Consider the following 16,953-nt stretch of genomic DNA (forward strand, 5'->3'; position numbering starts at 1 on the left):
CCTGGAAAGGACTGCTTTTTGGGATATCTCCTTGAGAGTCCTTGTCAGCAGGGAAAAGGGTGAGTGTTCTTTCTAATTCAAAGATTATTCTAGTTTTATGGTACAAAGCACGCTGCTAAAATGTATCCTCTGGGTCAAGAATGGGTCAATGAAGAAATCATGCAAGTGCATTTCAGATCTTCTCCCTTTCTCCTTTTCAAAAACAAGGCTATTGTACAAGTTTTCTATATAAACCTTACCCTTGTTCATCCTCTTTTTAATAATTTACTTGCATATTTTGTTCCTGGATGCTTTTCTACACTGCCATGAGGTGGCAAGTGATGGTAGGGGTGGGAATTGCCATGCATAATTTCTGGCACACAACTGTGACAATAAATGGGTTTACCAGGTCAACTCCAACTCTAATGCTTCTGGAAATGTGAGAGTTGTGCTTCTCTGTGGAATGCAGAGGGCTGGCTCACAGGAGCACATTTTTAAGCCCACAAGTCTGAGTGGGTTTGAAATGTGTGCAGCCAACCTCTCCTGGTCCTAATGGAAACACGAGTTTGGCAGCACTGGGATTCCTGCTGGAAAACAATCCTGCTCTTTGAGGGTTGTTGACTTAATGGTGCTCTGGACCCCTTTTCCTTCCTAGTGTGCCTGACTTTTTGGTTCCTTTTCTGTCACCACGACAGCCAGTGACAGACATGTGTTCCACCCCTGTTTTACATCTTGCTTCCTTTTTTTGATCATTTAGAATGCCAAGTTTAAGGCAACACATACAGCTAAGCAAATGACCTATTTTTAATGACTCATTTTAGTTTTAGCTTCCTCCTCCTTACTAGCAAACCATCCAATCCCTCAGAATTACCTGTGTCATAAAACTGCCTTCTACACTTGTTTAGTGCAAAGTAAATGTAAATTACTTTAAAAAACCCCAAACTTTTATCATTGTAAATGTCCTGCTACCACCTAGAAAAATATTCAGCTTCACCTGTAACTTATTAACTTTCTCACTTAGCTTCTGGTGTGTTCATTTTTCATGGTTCAAAAGACCTGTCGTTCTGCCTGCAAGCTTGAAGCATTATCCCATTATCACTAGGGATCAATATGTAATTTTACCTCCAAAAATGCTTTTCAGAGATCTGTTCTTCCCATGGCTACTCCTGTGTATGCTCTTAATTACAGTCATGACTAATTCTAACAAGTTGGACAGTATTAATTCCGTATTGCTATGAAATATCTTTCCCAGCTGATTTAGAAAATTGGGTCTCTTTAACTACAACTGTTTAGGTGACTTGTTTAAAGTGCTGGCACACAGCTGTAGTTGTAAGAAATTACAAAGCCTCAGGTTTAAGCTGTTAGTACACATTACTGGAGACAGCTTGGGATAACCATGTAAAAAAACCTCCAGGTGCTCTACTTTTTCTTTAAAATATCAAATTTGTATGATCCCTTCTCTAGCCCTTGTCAGTTCTGTACTTGAACTTCTAGCAAAGGATAAAGAACTTGTTTGAATCTGCCTGCTATTTGGCATGCCTAAAGCTGCAGCTCTGGACTGAAATTTAGAAATTTCTGGCCAGAAATTCAGATTTTCAAACTGCAAATGTCAAGGCTGGATCTAGGTCCTACATATAGAAAAATCTATGCATTTGTAGATTTGAAAGTTACCTTGGGCTAATCCTTGCAATAATGCATTTAGATAAAAACTGTACTGCAAATAATCATATTTCTGATGATATTTGTGAGAGAGGTAAGATACCTTTTTGTACTCAGTAGGTTGAAATAAAACAAGCTTTATCTGTTTTCCAGTCAGGAAGAGGTAGCTGTGACTGAGACATGTAATGCCATTTCATGGCCTGTTCTTGTCTCTTCCAAGGGCCCCTTCCCTCCGTGAGCCAAGGGGTGACACCTCACTTTTCCATCACAGAAAAGCAGAATTATCTCAGTCACACTGCCCGAGCTCACAGCCCACCCAGGGGTGCTGCAGCACAGAGCCCCCACCACCAGCTGCTGGTGAGACCCTGCTTCATCTCCCCAAAACAGGATTTCACTGAATTTCTAGGGACCTCACAAGTCACAGCTATGAGCACCCCACCTAGCTGGCAAATGTCTTACAACCCTGCAGTCTGAAATAGCTGGGAAAAAAAGAAAGTTGTTACTTAGCTTTTTTTATCTCTCTGTGTATTTTTTATTATTTAATTTACTTTGTTCATCTTCTGCTTGTATTGTACAGTGGCATAACAAAACCAGTTTTTCTATCTTTAAGCGCTTAAGGAAGAAAGTATGAAATATGATTGTTACAATAGATTTTTCAGGCTTTTTTTACGGGTATGAGAAGAATTCTTTGTGACAGAAGATTTAGGGAAGAGGAAAGAGGCAGGAAAAGAGATAAGTGCTTATGAGATTGATTGTTGCTACTGAACAGAAAAAAACTGGGCTTGGGGATGGGAGAGAGAAGCTGTGTTCTGGGCTTCTAATATTGCTCTGTAAAGCAGAAAACCAAAATTAATCCTGTGTTTGGCTTTAGATTTGTGCCTTGAAAAGACTAAATGTACAGTTTTATATTTTTTCCTTTCCCTATATGACAAGCTGAAGCGTAAGTATTCCCTCTTACACCTTTAAATAATTCAGGCTTGTCTCTGAGGGGAATACCGCAGATGTGCAAGCGGTCCCTCTGCTCACCATGGAAATGCTCTCCAGAGCACGGTGAGCTGGCAGGATTGCAGTGCACAGACTCTGCCGTGCTGCCAGACCAGGAGCTGTGTGTCAGTGATGGGGAGCAGGGGCTGCAGGGGCTCTGGGACCACGGGGAGCTCAGACTGGACACCCTGTCAGGCAGGGGTGGGTCTGTGTGAGCTGTGCTGCACACACACCTGTGCCCTCTGTGTGCCGTCCCACCCCTCACCGGGGGACAGGTAATGCCTTTCACTGCCTCCATCAATTGCACTCTGAGCTTTTTATGACATTTTCATGTCTGCCTTCTCCTCCGCCTTCTTTGCTCTGTGCCCCATTTTCCACGAGAGCAAATTCCTCCCCTCTCTCTCCTGATCCTTGAAGAAAAAAAAAATCATTTTTATATAATTTGCTTCTTATATTTTCTCTTCAATACCCGCGGCAGCTGCTTTGCAGGGCCCCTGCTGTGCAAATCGCCCTTCACAAGGCAGATCTGCCTGGCAGTGAGTGACAGGAGGTGCCAGGAGCAGCCCACGAGACTTTTGAAACCTGTGAGCTGGCAAATCAGCAGGTACCTGTGTGCAGCCCTGGATACGCCCCCAGCATTAGCTCCTAACTTGTATCAAAGAGTTTTTAGGATGATATGGCCCACAGGCAGAGATTCAGGTTAAAAGGAACACGGTGTCTGGCTGCATCTATCATCCAGGTCTTTTTGTTTTAAATATAATGACACCAGCCATTTGTTCTTGGGGAGGATTTTGACTTGCGTTTTGTTGTTGGATGGTTTTTTTGTTTGTTTGTTATAGGATTTTTTTTTTGTTTTTCTTTTTATTTTATAGGAACTGTGTTTACAACAGCCTAAACAAGGAGAAAATACTCTTAGTACTAAACAGCTCTTGTTTTTCTACTCCAAAGAAATAAAGATGCCTTTCATATTTTCTGAGACTGACAGTGTAGAAGAGGCTAAGATACATGATAAATTGAAGGAAAGAAGGAAGAGACCTGCTGCAACTGCCATTTTTTTTTTAGGGAAAGTTATGGGATTTTTAGGAGTCGCTGGGAATGCCCCTGACAGTCCTCTCTTCTCGATGTACAGTTGAAGGCAAAGGGTCTGGAGGGGTTTAGAAACTTGGTTTAGTCACTGAACCATCTTAAAGAGGTTTAAAATCAGTCCTGAGTGAAAGCACTTTGCAGAAGAAGGTGTAGCTCTCAGGCAAAAACAACACTTGAATCGAATGCAGAATAAATAGCCTGAGTAAAGGACACAGAATTTGGTCCACTGTGATCATTTGATCTGAGTGGCTTAAGGCTTTGCATGCCTCATACTTGCAAACCAGCTGTGAAATGCAGGAAATACAAGTAGCCGTGCTCTGACATTTCCCCATCTGTTCCCAATATTTAATAATTTGCTCTCTTTTCTGAGCATATTAAGTTTATTTATAAATTCAAAAAATATGTTTTATTTTATATAATGAGCTTAAAGCTATAATGGCCTTTTTGCTCCAAAGTGCTCAAAGAGCTCTCCTTTGCCAGATGGAGGGTATTAATTTTTCTGGAGGAATTTGTGCATAAGGTACAGATGGACAAGACACAGTTTTAGCACACCAGGCTTTTGCCTTGCTGTTCTCTGTGTGTTTCTATTCTCTAGAGCTTCTGTGCAGTGAATTTTTGAAAGGCCTAAATTCTTTTTTGCTTTGCTCTGAGGAGGATGGAGAGTGAGAAGTAACCCTGGTTCTCACAGCTGAGATCAGTGCTTTATCAGCCATTAAAAAAAAAACAAAAAAACAAAAAAAAAAAAAAAAAAAAAAAAACACAAAAAAAAAAAAAAAAAAAAAAAAAAAAAAAAAAAAACCCCAAACAAACAAAAAAAAAAAAACCCAAAGCAACTCTTCCCTTTGAAAAGCTTGCTAAGAATTATCCTCACCATCAGTAGGAATTTTGCTGTTGAGCTGAACAGCACTAAACACACCTAAACCAAACTTCAGCCAAGATCAGCTTTTAACATATTTTAGGAGTCTCATTTTTACATATAAGATTATAAATTATATGGACAAGAAAAAGATCCTGGATCTAAATGCCTGTGTACACAAGAAGTGACAGAGCACAACCTCCAGATTTCTGCTGATAGTTCCCCATTCATGCTCATTCTGGGATGGGGAGGTGGTACTTCTAGAATGTTACACTAAATGCTGACCTAAATAACTCTCTGGCCTCTGTGCTCCGTAATGTTGGTTTCTACAGCACTCTCAAACGCTTTCATTCTGTAGCAACCATCATTTTGAGGATTTTTCAAACTGAAATCTAAGTATCTGAAATCAGAATATACCACAAGCTGCTCCCACACCTACTGCTTTTTATGAATCAGTCCAGTGAAGTGAATGAAAATGTTTGTATACACAAAGACTGAATCTTTTCAGGCTTCTGTAAGTTTTGTGACTATTACATAAAGAATATTCTAAGAAATCTATAGAAAACATGAAATAATTTAAAAACGTATGGATTTATATCGCAATAGTTGTCAAAAAAAAAATTGCATCAAGTAGGAGTTCTCAGGAATGGCATGCATCAGTGTGCAGACTGTCATCAGGCAGTGTTTGTCACTGCTGTGACACTGCTGGTGGCAGGATCCAGGCCCAGGCACAGGTGCTTCCAGGGGACTTGGGTGGCAAAGTAGGGCTGGCACCAGAAACATAAAACCTCTTGTTCTTTAACCAGAAGCCAGGTAAGAAATGAAGCAGAGGGGTTGTGATCTGGGGCTGTAGATCAGGAGTGGTGCTGTGAGAGAAGATCCTGCGGGTGCTGTTGTGGGACAGTCACTGGGGGCACAATGTGAGCAGGAATGGCACTGCAGAGGGCATTCACCCCTGTGCCCAGCACCTCTGGGGGGCACAGGGACTGCAGCTCCAGCAGCAGATCTGTAAAGTGATGCCAAAAGCTGGTGGCATGTGGGCACTGAGCAGCAAGGAAAGCCAAGCATGGGCTCAGGGCAGCTCTGGCCACAGGATCTGTCACTGGCCCTGAGTCCTCACCCATCCTCTGTCCCCGGGGCTTCCTATGTCTGTTCAGGCAGCCCCAAAACAAAGAAATCCTCACAGAATGTTCCTCGTTCTGGGGAGAGCCTTGAGGGACAAGGATTCCATCCTCCAGGTTTTGCATTGGTGGTTTTTATGGTAATGGAGTCTTTTTCCTCGTTTCCAAGCAGTACTAGGAAAAACCATTTCTCCACTTCATTACCTTGGGTCTCTCAAGGATAAAAACAAGTACAGCTTAAGTGAAATTGAGGCACTGAAGATACTAAAAGCAGTATGAGTCTTCCAATTTGAATAACGTTGTTAAAAAATAATTACTGCTGAGGTTGTGGTATCTCCCAGCTATATCAGAACACCCCCAAACTCTGCTGCACTGTGGTCTGTGAAACCCTGAAGTGCATGTCTGTGGAAAGGCACTTGGGAACATTAATTCACGGCTACAGTTCATTCAAATGAATTTTTCCGAGGTTTCCTGTTTAGGAAAGCCTATATTTATTACAAGAGGTCTGGCTAACAGCCCTGAAATGGAACTGATCACAAGAATAAGCACTTCTATGACATTCCTGCTACAAGCCCACACCATCAATATTTTTCCTTGAACTCCCATCCTCTATATCCTGAAAATAACACAGGTAAATCCCCAGCCCTTTGCACATATTGAAAAAGCTACTAAGTGAAAGGAATACCACAAAAAATGATCAAGTATAAAAGTTGCTTTGGCTAAGTTGTTTCCCAGAAGTGATACAACAAAATTTAAATAAATTGATTTCCCTGGAAAAACTTGAATACTTGCCTCTGCAGCAATTCCTCAGCATGTTTCTCTAAGTTTAATATCATTTCAGGAATGGCTTTTTGGAATAGTTTTCACACAAACCACTGAAGGAAGGAGATGTTACCTGAATGAATAATAAGCAAAATATGCTGAGCAGATGGTGCAGACATCTAGGATCTAATTTCTACCAGACTTGAAATGTGATCATTCAGCTGCCTTTACATTCTCTGGGTGAGGATAACAAAACCATCTTTGGAAAAGTGCCGCCTTTGCATAAAAGTTTTAAGCATTTTCCAAGCAAACCTTTTGAGATTTTTTGTTTTCCTTGCCAAATGAAGGTTGATAGTATTCCTAGAGATGTCTAAAGTATTTTGATGTGGAGCTGCAGTAAAATTTTTATTTGTAAAATTTAATTTTCAAGGTAAAAATTCTTGCAGTTGGTAGGATCCTTGGAAGATTCTAGTCAGATTTTTTTGGAAGAATAGTAACATGAAAAGAGTAATGATTTTCTTGCTGAAAATGAATAGAGATTGAGATCCAGTTTTTGATTCACAGTGCATCTTTAAGAAAGCCATTCTGGATTTCTGCCTATAATGTAACAGTAACTGAGATGTATGTATCTTATGTTCATCTTGTTTATTTTCTTTTATTTTTCACCTTTTTTTTAATTTCAAAACCTGCCACCTTCTTTTTTCTTTCTCCATGCATCTTATTTGTTAAATTTTATCTCCATGTCAGTATTTCATTATTAAGTCCCTTCCTTCCTCCCTTGTAATTTTAAACCTTACTAGATTTATTTCACTGCTTTCCTGCATTTCCCTCCCTTGTCTTTATCCTCTTCCTTTCTTTCATTTCTTCTTCCATAATTTTTTTTTCATAAGTTCCTTTTTAAAAATTTCTGCACTCGGTTCACTTTTCTTTCCCAGTGTAAGAGAAAGAGTGAACTGACTGTGCTGTCAGTCCAGATCAGTCTTTTGAGGCTGCAACCCTGAAAGCCATCACTGCCTCCTGCACGGCAGGCACCTGTGGAATCTCCAGGCTCTGTTTTGTTGCAGGACTGGATGTTAAAATCACCTTGCGCTCCTGAAATTCTTTGTGAGTTTCAGTCTCTACCAGCAAGTTGCTTTTCAACAGTTAACTTTTCAATAGTTAACTTTGAAATTTGTAAAAATAGGCCAAAAACGTGTCTTGGTTTTCTTGTTTTTTGTTTTAGTAAAATGCATGAAATGGACAGTTCATGTGACAAAGGCACAAAAGAGCTTTTGTTTTGAATACAAGAGGCACTGTTCCTCTGCAGGTGTTTCCATGAGGGAAAGATGCAAGGGTAGCATTTTTCTGCTTGAATGATAAGTACAGAACTGCGTTAGTAAGTACAGAACTGTGCATCTTCCCCCACCAGTGGTCCTTACAGCGAATGTGATCACGAAGGGAATTGAGTTCGAGCATCAGCTAATTCCCATGCTAATTAGGGCACTCCCTGGCTCTCTCACAAGGTAGCAGTGACCCAAACAGAACCCAAAGCAGCTTCTGCAGGGTTTTGGTGGCTCACCCTGTAATTGTGCTATTCTAGAAGGATGCAGCCCTAAGAGTGGGTGTGATTGTGGCTTTGGAGGCTCGGCCCAGGCTCAGGGCTGGTGTTAATTGCTGTTCAGCCCAGCGAAGCTAATGGTGATAGAAGCTGCCTCAGGGTGTCTGTCTGTTTATGTAGCTCCACTCTCCCCTAGGCTCCTTCCCCGGCTTAATCCCTCCCCTACCCAGCTTAGAAATGCATTTCTTCTCCTCATTTAAGATTCCGTAGACCCTTCATATTTAGTATTAGTATAAAGAGGAAACAGAGCCCCAGGAGAAAGATCAGAGTTTCTGTTCTGTGGAGGCATCAGAGTCATTCTTCCTTTAATGAAGAGAAACAGCAGGACAGATAAAAAAATCAATGACTTAAAAATAAATTGGGCTTTTAATTTCAGTTTTAAAGTCTTTCTTGAGTGAAACTTTAAAATTAAGTTTTAAACCCACACTGAGTCCAATTTATCCTGATGCATTAAATAATTCAAAGTTAAAAAAAAAAATAAAAACCAAAACCCAAAACGTGTTGTTGGCAAGGTACTCACATCAGGTCAGTAAATTTCACTTGTTACCAGTGGCAAGAACACAGTCCTCTTATGTTCCATTTACTCCATTTCATTCAGTGATTAATGTCAATAAGTAGAACATTAAGAGATTTTTTCATTGTGTATTCTTCAGTTATCTTCCTAAAAAAGATAATGATATTACAATTTTGTCTCGATATTGAATATATCCATTTTGTCATGTCTGTCATTGAGTCTTTCACAAAGCAGGATGCTTATTTACTATAAGCATAATGGTTGGAAACAACCATTGCAACTCAAGCCTTCCTTTGTTGATTAAAACAATTAATTTGAAAAGGAGCATGCCGTTGGATAATTGTATATTTTCCCCTTGGATTGACTTTAATTTATAAATATTGAATTATAATCCACATTTTTGTAGACTGTTACCTTCTATAATTATAGATAGCTTTAAAATGTGTGTATAGTTAGAAAGCCCTGTCTACAGGGAAAATGAAATGGCTGTACTTTGTCATAAATCAGCATGCTTTAAAAATGACCAGCCTGAGATAACCTCAGCCTCACTTAAGGAAAATAACAGGAATAGTAGTGCAAATCAAGACAAAACCAAATCAGTTTTCTGCTTGCTGACTTAAAGGTTGTGATTCTCTATCACACAGTTCTCAGCCCTCACACAACTTGGTAAAACAGTGCAGGTGCAGCTCATCAGGGTTTAATGTGCAATCAACAAATAAGGTGTTATAGGACAGGTTATTCCCTGGAAAACTGGCACTGCCACCACCTTTTGGCATCTCTTTGACACTCTTGAAAAACAAGAGCCCAGCTCTCTTGGAGGGGATGGCATGTGGGCAGAGCCTGCTGTGACATTCACACACATCCTTGACTTCTCTTTCATTCCAAGAAATGAGATTTCCTTAGCAAGGTACCTGTGTGCATTTCACCTTTACCTGGGCTGGGGAAAATACACAGCAGCCCCTGCAGATGAGATATTGGTCAGCAAATGGGAGGAAGAATTTGCTCAGGAAGCTGAGCAGCTTTTCACAGCCCAAATTAAAATCTCACCACTTATTTGGGGCAGGTCCTGATGCATGAATACTTTATGTGATCCATTGTGTTTATTTGAGTTGTCTTCAGTGTCAGTAAATGGAAACACATCCATGGTTGTAGGACCTGGAGATGTGCTCAGTCAGCCTTCAGGCTTTTAGACTAGCAAGTAAAATTCATTTTGGAACTGAAAATATCCTGGCAAGTCCTGAGAAAAGTAAAGTGAGCTGTCATTGAGCTCTGCAGAGTAAAGGCCTAATCTGGATTTGGTTCTGATTTTTAACACTGCTGTACCATGGGCTGGGGGGGAAGCTGTTATGTGACTTTTCCAACACGTGCAATGTGTGTGTGAAAAAGCAAATACTGCTGTGCAAAGAACAGAAGTTCCACGTTTGCACATGGAGTTGTTTCAGGATTTACCCCAATACAGACCACTGATGGGAGTAACATTTCTGCTTACACACCAATATCCTTGTTGCTTTTGTAAAAGCTTTCCCCCCCCCTCCTCCCCTGCTCCCATCCCCCTGTTGTCTTTGTGCCTAGTATTTTTCCACACTTTATTTCCTAAAAGACTAGCAGGTTTGAGGATGCATTGTGATTTCTTTTCTACAGGGCTTTATGAAGGAAGCTGGAGGCAGTTCTCATTAGTCTCACTGACATCTTTTATCACTTATCAGAGGAACAAGCAAACGGAGAGCAATTCCTTTGATCATGGCAAAAGTAGAAAGAGTATTAAAAACCCTATGAAGATTCACTAAGTAGAAAGTGGAAAAGACAGTCTGTGGCATGTTTCAAAGTAGTAACAAGATTTAAAGTTGCCAGATTTTCTTGTATATATTAAAGAATTGTTAATGATGCTACATTTTACATGCATCCTTAGGTCTTTGTTTTTTTGTTTTCATTTGTTGTTTTTTTAAACAGGCAAAGGAGTTCTTAGGTAGAATAGATGGATTAGATCAATTGAAAAATACCTCTAAAAGGTGAGCTGTGTCAGAGAGGAGTTCTGTGATTCAATGAAAATTCTTGAAAATAAAAATAAGGTTGTAACGGTAGCACAATGGATTGGAAAAGAAACTCGCTCTCATGGGAGAATGTTAAGAAATCTTAAGAATTCCTTTTCTTTAGGAGGCATTCTGTGGTGAATCAATGCATGTTTGTGAAGACTGCATGTAGGAACTGCAATGCTTGCAATTATCCATGTATACCTGACTGCCTTGCTCTGACCTCAGAGTGCTGCTGCTTCTTCATTCTGTGGAGAAAATAAGACTTTTTCAGTGGTTCTGAGTATTGATTCACCTACCATGATGTCCTTGTCTTGTGCCTTACATCATTACCAACTGGGCATTGACAACAAAGACAAGTGAATCTACCTTCCTACCCAGAGCTAATGAGCATGATGTAGTCCAGATACACTGGTGTTTCTGTGTGGCTGCAGTTCAGTTTTCCACTGATTAAAAATCTCTTCTCAATCACTATAGGGTGGTCAGCTCACATCTCAAAACATCAGATTCAAATTGCCCTTGAAAGTCGATTTCTCAACCTGTGAAAATACAGAGATCACAATTCTTTAGGCATTTTTTTCCAGCATGGACTCTGTGCCAGCCTTGTCCCTGCAGCATTTTTTTACTACCATAGCTAATTTTTAACTGTGTTGATTTTGATTTGGATGCAGTGTAATGCAATGCATTTCTATAGCACCTTATGTGTAAGCATCCCAGAGCACTTTCTGATCAAAACTAGCTCTGAACTACATGCAAATTCCAGAAAGATTCATTACAAAAAAAAAAATGAAAACAACAACTAAAAACCCCACCAACTGGTAAAGAGAATGCAGAAGTTAATGCAGTTCAAAGTTAAAACAGGCAGAGGAGCAAATTCTCTCTTAGTCCAGAGAAAGAGGATGAAGTAATTCAAGGTTTTGCTTTCTAGCAAGCCTGGGGTGTGATTCTCCAAGCAGAGCAATGCCCTGCACTGACTCTGCTGCCCTGAATGAATTGCTGTGAATGACCCGGAGGTGGCAGGTGAAGCAATACATGGGTGGGTTATCAGATCTCCCTTTATACACATTGTTCTAACCTTTGCTGCCTCTGATAAGGAAAGGGAAAGCCACACAACTCTGTGATACATGGCCTCAGTCTCCATAAGGAAGACAGTGGGAGAAATAAACAAATAGCTTTGAGGGACATGACTCATGGATCCAAAATGATACAAATGTTTTTGCAGAGCAAGGGGTTTGGAGATAAAGGAAACTTCAATTGGTTTCTCAGGACTGAAAAGAGAGATTGTTGCCAGAAGCTGTCAGGAGGGACAGGGTGACATGCTGAGGAGGAGGAAAAGAGTTACTTTTTTTTTTTTGCTAGACCTGGAGTTCCTAATGAAAATCAGACTAGCATATGACCTCTTTTATTGTTCCAAGAATTCCTTTGATCCTTTTCAATAAGTAGAATGTCTCTTTAAGGCAGTAATTTGATCATCACTATGTGTCTACATGGAAGAGAACTGTAGGTTGTGAAGATACATCAAAACAGAAGAGAGAGGATGCCTGAAATAGGTGCTGGTGGTCTAGAGTAACATGAAGGGAAATGAATCCGTCACTGCTCTTACTCATAGTGGTCCTGCATGTTTGGTAACAGCTCTGCCTGTCCTGAGGGTCAGACTGGTGGAATTCCACCTCCGTGGCTCGTCCCTGCTGCTTTCTGAGCAGTGAGACAAAGGCCATCAGTGGCAAATCATGGCCACTGCTTGACCAGTGCAGATGCTTCAGGGCCATCTTCAACAGGCAGGAAAACCTTAGGTGGCAGTGAAGAAGAGAAATTTTACAGCTGCACTGTTAGGAAAGACAGTATTTGAAGTCTGGCATTTGTTACAGGGAAGAATGAAAAAATATGTAAAGTCAGATTTTGAAATGCATCAGTACAAGGAGACATAAGCTCTTGTAAGCACAGCTAATAGATCAAGCAAGCTGCATTTTCTGTAGAGATGTGCTTTCAATACTTTGTGGCCCAGACTACAGAGTGCAGCTGGGCTGTACTGCAGGGTGGGCAGGGAGCATGTGTGTGTGACAAAAAGCTCAGAGGCTGAGATTTTTAGGTTTCTAAGGCTGGAGTGACACACAATCTGCCCAGCTCTGGCACTTGGTTCCTCTGGCAGTGGTTAGCTGTGGAATTGTGCTTTGTCTCAACTTTCTCTTGATGCTTTTGCTGTGTTTAGTGCTCCCTCTCTATTGTGAGCATCAGTGGCCAACCCGGGGAAAACATGCTGAGATAAAGAATCCTTCTGCCCTCATCCTCTGCCTTTTACCTTAGGTTTTGAAGGGGCTTGAGTTGGCAGCAGCAAACAAAGGTTGTTTCAGAGTGCTCTGCCTTCCAGAAGGAAAATGAATTCCTTTCCTATACAGAAGATTTATATGGCAAATTAGGTCAGTTATCATTAAACTGCTGCACAGCAGGACAAATCATAATTTTAAATACATTTCAAATCTAAGTATGTGTAAAATACATTCTGATGCAGTAGAAATCAAGCCTCTTACAGTCGCTACATGGAACACTCAGATGAACATGGAGCATAATAATCATGGAATAAGTTAGTTTGGTTTACTGCTGCTTGTGAAGACCATAATTAACACTGTTGTTTATGTTTACTTATAACCAAGTATCCTCACTGCTATCTTCTTAGGATAAGAGAAGTATAAATGCATAAACCAAAAGCCGTTTTCTCTGTCAGTCTCTCTGGGGTACTGCTTTTCACATAAAGATGTGCATGACTCTTTGCTCTCCAAAGGAGATGAAATAAATGAAAACTTACACCCTGCTGCAAGTGACCAACCATTGGTTTCTTTTCTTAGATTTTTTTCTGTCTTCTTGTTTCAAAAATAATCTTTTTTTTCCCGGCTACACCTTTTTGAGTCTCCTTTTTTGATGATCACAATTTAGTTTCATGGCAGACTTTATAATCTCATGGGCACCAGAGCCCTCTGCCAAGGTTTATGCAGATTTAAAGCCTGGATTAATCTTGCCCAGTATTTATAAAATGTTCTGAACATATGAAGCACTATAAAAGCACTGTATCTTTTTTTAAATTCTTCTTTTCCTTTTTTTTTTTTTTTTCTTTTCCTTCCATGGTTTCTGGAAGAAACTGAATAGGAAGAAGGCAGACACCCCTTCAAAGATTTCACCTCCTGAGACTATTCTTTCAAAGACTTTGGCAAAGTCTTCCTGCTTTTTACTGCCTCTGGACTGCCCAGTTCCCTCATGCTGCTTCTAAGAGCTAGCAGATTCTGCAGAAACCTTTTGGAAAAAAATATCTTGATGCAGGGGGAGGCTGCTCTCAAACTCTGGTCTGCAGCTGGCAGTCAGTGGGGGGAGAGGCCACTCTCCAAATCCAGGCCATCCCAGCAACTTGATAAAAATCCTTAGCACAACTCAGGGAACTGCAGGCCAGTGCTGGATCTGTTGGGGGATCAGGAGCTGCTTCCAAAACCAAATTTCTGTGTTTTGCACCTCAAAGCACAGATAAAGGAGATGACTGGGAGCTATGGTCCAGGTTTAGTCATCGTTTCTTTCCCTTCTGTGTTATCAACCAGATGATAATGCTCAATATCAAACATGCCTATGGATACTGTTTGCAGTATATTTCTGCCTGTACATAAATTAACAGATGGATTTTATAGTGGTTGCACTCAAAACAGAATCAGATCTCGTTTTCATACTTGGGAGTGCAGCTTTTTAAAATGGAGTCATTGAAATTTCCCCAGCACTATTCAGAAGGCATTATGGGACCATTTATTTTTGCTTCCCTCCCCCCATTATTTGATAGTTCTTTTAAGAGTTGTGAGTTTTACTTGGTTCCTTTTGATCAGAAGGAAAAGGTACTGTAGGAACTGAGACGCTGCAGTGATTCTGGCTTTGAACTCACCAGGTCTAAAAGCCTGCAAGAACATTTTCTCTTTCAGCTTTCCAGCCAGCTCCTAGAGCTCTGCCTGATAAAGGGCTGTGGTAAATTGTCCTGAAGGACAGCTGGAAAGCAAGGCGCTACAGTCTGAACCCACAATGGAGCTGAGAGATATATATTTAGTTTAATCATATTAAAATTTAAATGTTAGACTTTAGAGTAGATTTTTTTTTTTTTTTTAATAAAATTCAAGTCATTAAAAAAAGTTCTCTGCTCCATTCCCTTGAGCTCGCAGGGTCCCGAGCTCCTGAAAATGCTGCGGCTCCATCTAGTGGCACTGCAGCCCTGCCGGGGCACATAAAGCAATCGCTGCCACCCGGGAAAAACAGTGGGATGGAGGTCCTGCATTTTCAGTAAAATTCTTTAATATTTCCTATCGGTTATCGCAGAGTCTCGCACTGTCTGGAATGAAAAATATTTAGATTACACTAGTTTAGAGAAATTAGTATATGGGGGATCATCCAGTGTATTTCTCTGCAGCATTTTTCTGAATAATCACAGTTACATATATATTAATATTTCTATAAAAGAAGGTTGTATGTTTAAAACTAGCACTCTCTCTCTCTCTATATATATATATGTATATAAAACCATGAGGTGCTTGTAAAAGTAACTTTGATCCAAATTTCCTAAACACTTGGAAAGCATTCATTAAGCATCAAAACATTCAAATTTGCTTGCTCTTTTCCCTCATCAACCATCTGTCCTTCCACACATCCACTGACTATAGAGATTGTTTATGTAGACAGTAGAACTTATTCTGTCCTCAACTACATTATAACCCAATTTATTTCAGCGTAGCTGCTCTCAGCTCTTACTGGTCTGACAGGAAAATTTGTGCCTTGTGCATCTACAGAGCATATACATATTCACTAAGTGTGATGAACATATGTTGTAATGGGATCTGAATGTAAATAGGTTGGTTCTTTGGGGTTCTCACCTCATCCAGATGGGAACTGACATTCAGTATTTTACACCATTACAACTGTGTTTAGTTTTTCAACACATTTTGCTCCTGCCTTTGATCTAATGAAAAAATAAACATTCTTGATTTGATTTGCTCAGCTGCTGTCTCAGCCACAAAACCTAGATTTCATCTTGTGTCCTGAACCCGACTCCCATGCTGATTGTACAAATCTGTTGAATTCAATAAATGTATTTAGCCTTATTAAGATTCAGGAAAGCAAATATTATCCTCCAGTGATGCAGCAGATAACAGGAGTTAATAACAAGTATGTGATAAAGATCACAGGATTCCCTGTAAACAAGATGCTGCATTGCACAGAGAGCATCTTGTCTGCATATGTTTCATAAGTAACTAGGCATCCTCATGGGCTTCTTTAGTTATTTTAGAAAGTTGTGTAAACAGTATTATCCACTTAATGCCCCAAATGATATAATAATTGATATGGAAATGGGGCAAAGCTCAATAGATCGTAATGCAACTCTCCATGGACTCTTGGAGATGATCTGCCCAGATTTTATTTAAATTTTTTTCTCACTTGTATGCAGCCTGTGGATTTTTAGGCATGCTAGGCAGATGTTGGCTGGACAGTTTTTTTTTTTAACCTTTTTTTCCTGGGAAAAAGTTAAATGTGAATTTGTACTTGAATTGGTATCTGCTCTAGGTACACTTCAGAGATGTCAATAGCAATTGGAAAAGTAAGACCATAGTGCAAAGCTCTGATGTACTGTGTGCTGTTGTTGAGAAAAGTGGATAGTACCAGATTGCTGATGTATACAGTACTGTGTAGTGGTTGTGGGATTCTTCTTGTTTAGGCTACAAGAGCACTGCAAAGAAATTCCAAAGTTTTAAGAAATACTTAAAACTGAAAAAAAAATGTATTTGAAAATATTTTTCTGTTCCTTCCTGTGGAAAATGATACTGAAGTCTGTAGGTTTTTTTATATATTCTAAGAATCTCTTAGGCAAGACTTCTGCTTTTTTTTTTTTATAAAGTAGTGTTTAAAATATTTGTGCTATTCAACCGCTTATTAGTTCTTCAAATATATTAATTAGTCAGAAATGTTTTCTCTTGCATTGACACCTCAGGCAGTTTTCTCAGGGGTATGGCAGCAGGCACAGGTGAAGCTGTGTTGTGGTGTTCATGCAAGAGGTATTTAAGAACACACACCTGTGGCACATCTCTTTTTGCAAAGCTGGGATGCCAGTTGTGCTTCAGTATTTCTTCAGGCAGTCAGTGTGGTCTCCAGACCACTGCATTAGACTTTGGGAAAAATCACTTCTCTTACTTGTACCACAATTCCCCTAGCTGTAAAATGGGGGAAATGATACGTTGGAATGTACTGCTAAAATATAAGTAAAATACAGCTTTATAGAAGAAGACAAAGTAATATTGGTATTCAAAAGAAATCTGAGATTTGATTAGTTGATCAAAGTCACTCAGTGGGCTTGG

The sequence above is a fragment of the Melospiza georgiana genome, chromosome 14, assembly GCF_028018845.1.
Source record: "Melospiza georgiana isolate bMelGeo1 chromosome 14, bMelGeo1.pri, whole genome shotgun sequence".
NCBI lineage: Eukaryota > Metazoa > Chordata > Aves > Passeriformes > Passerellidae > Melospiza > Melospiza georgiana.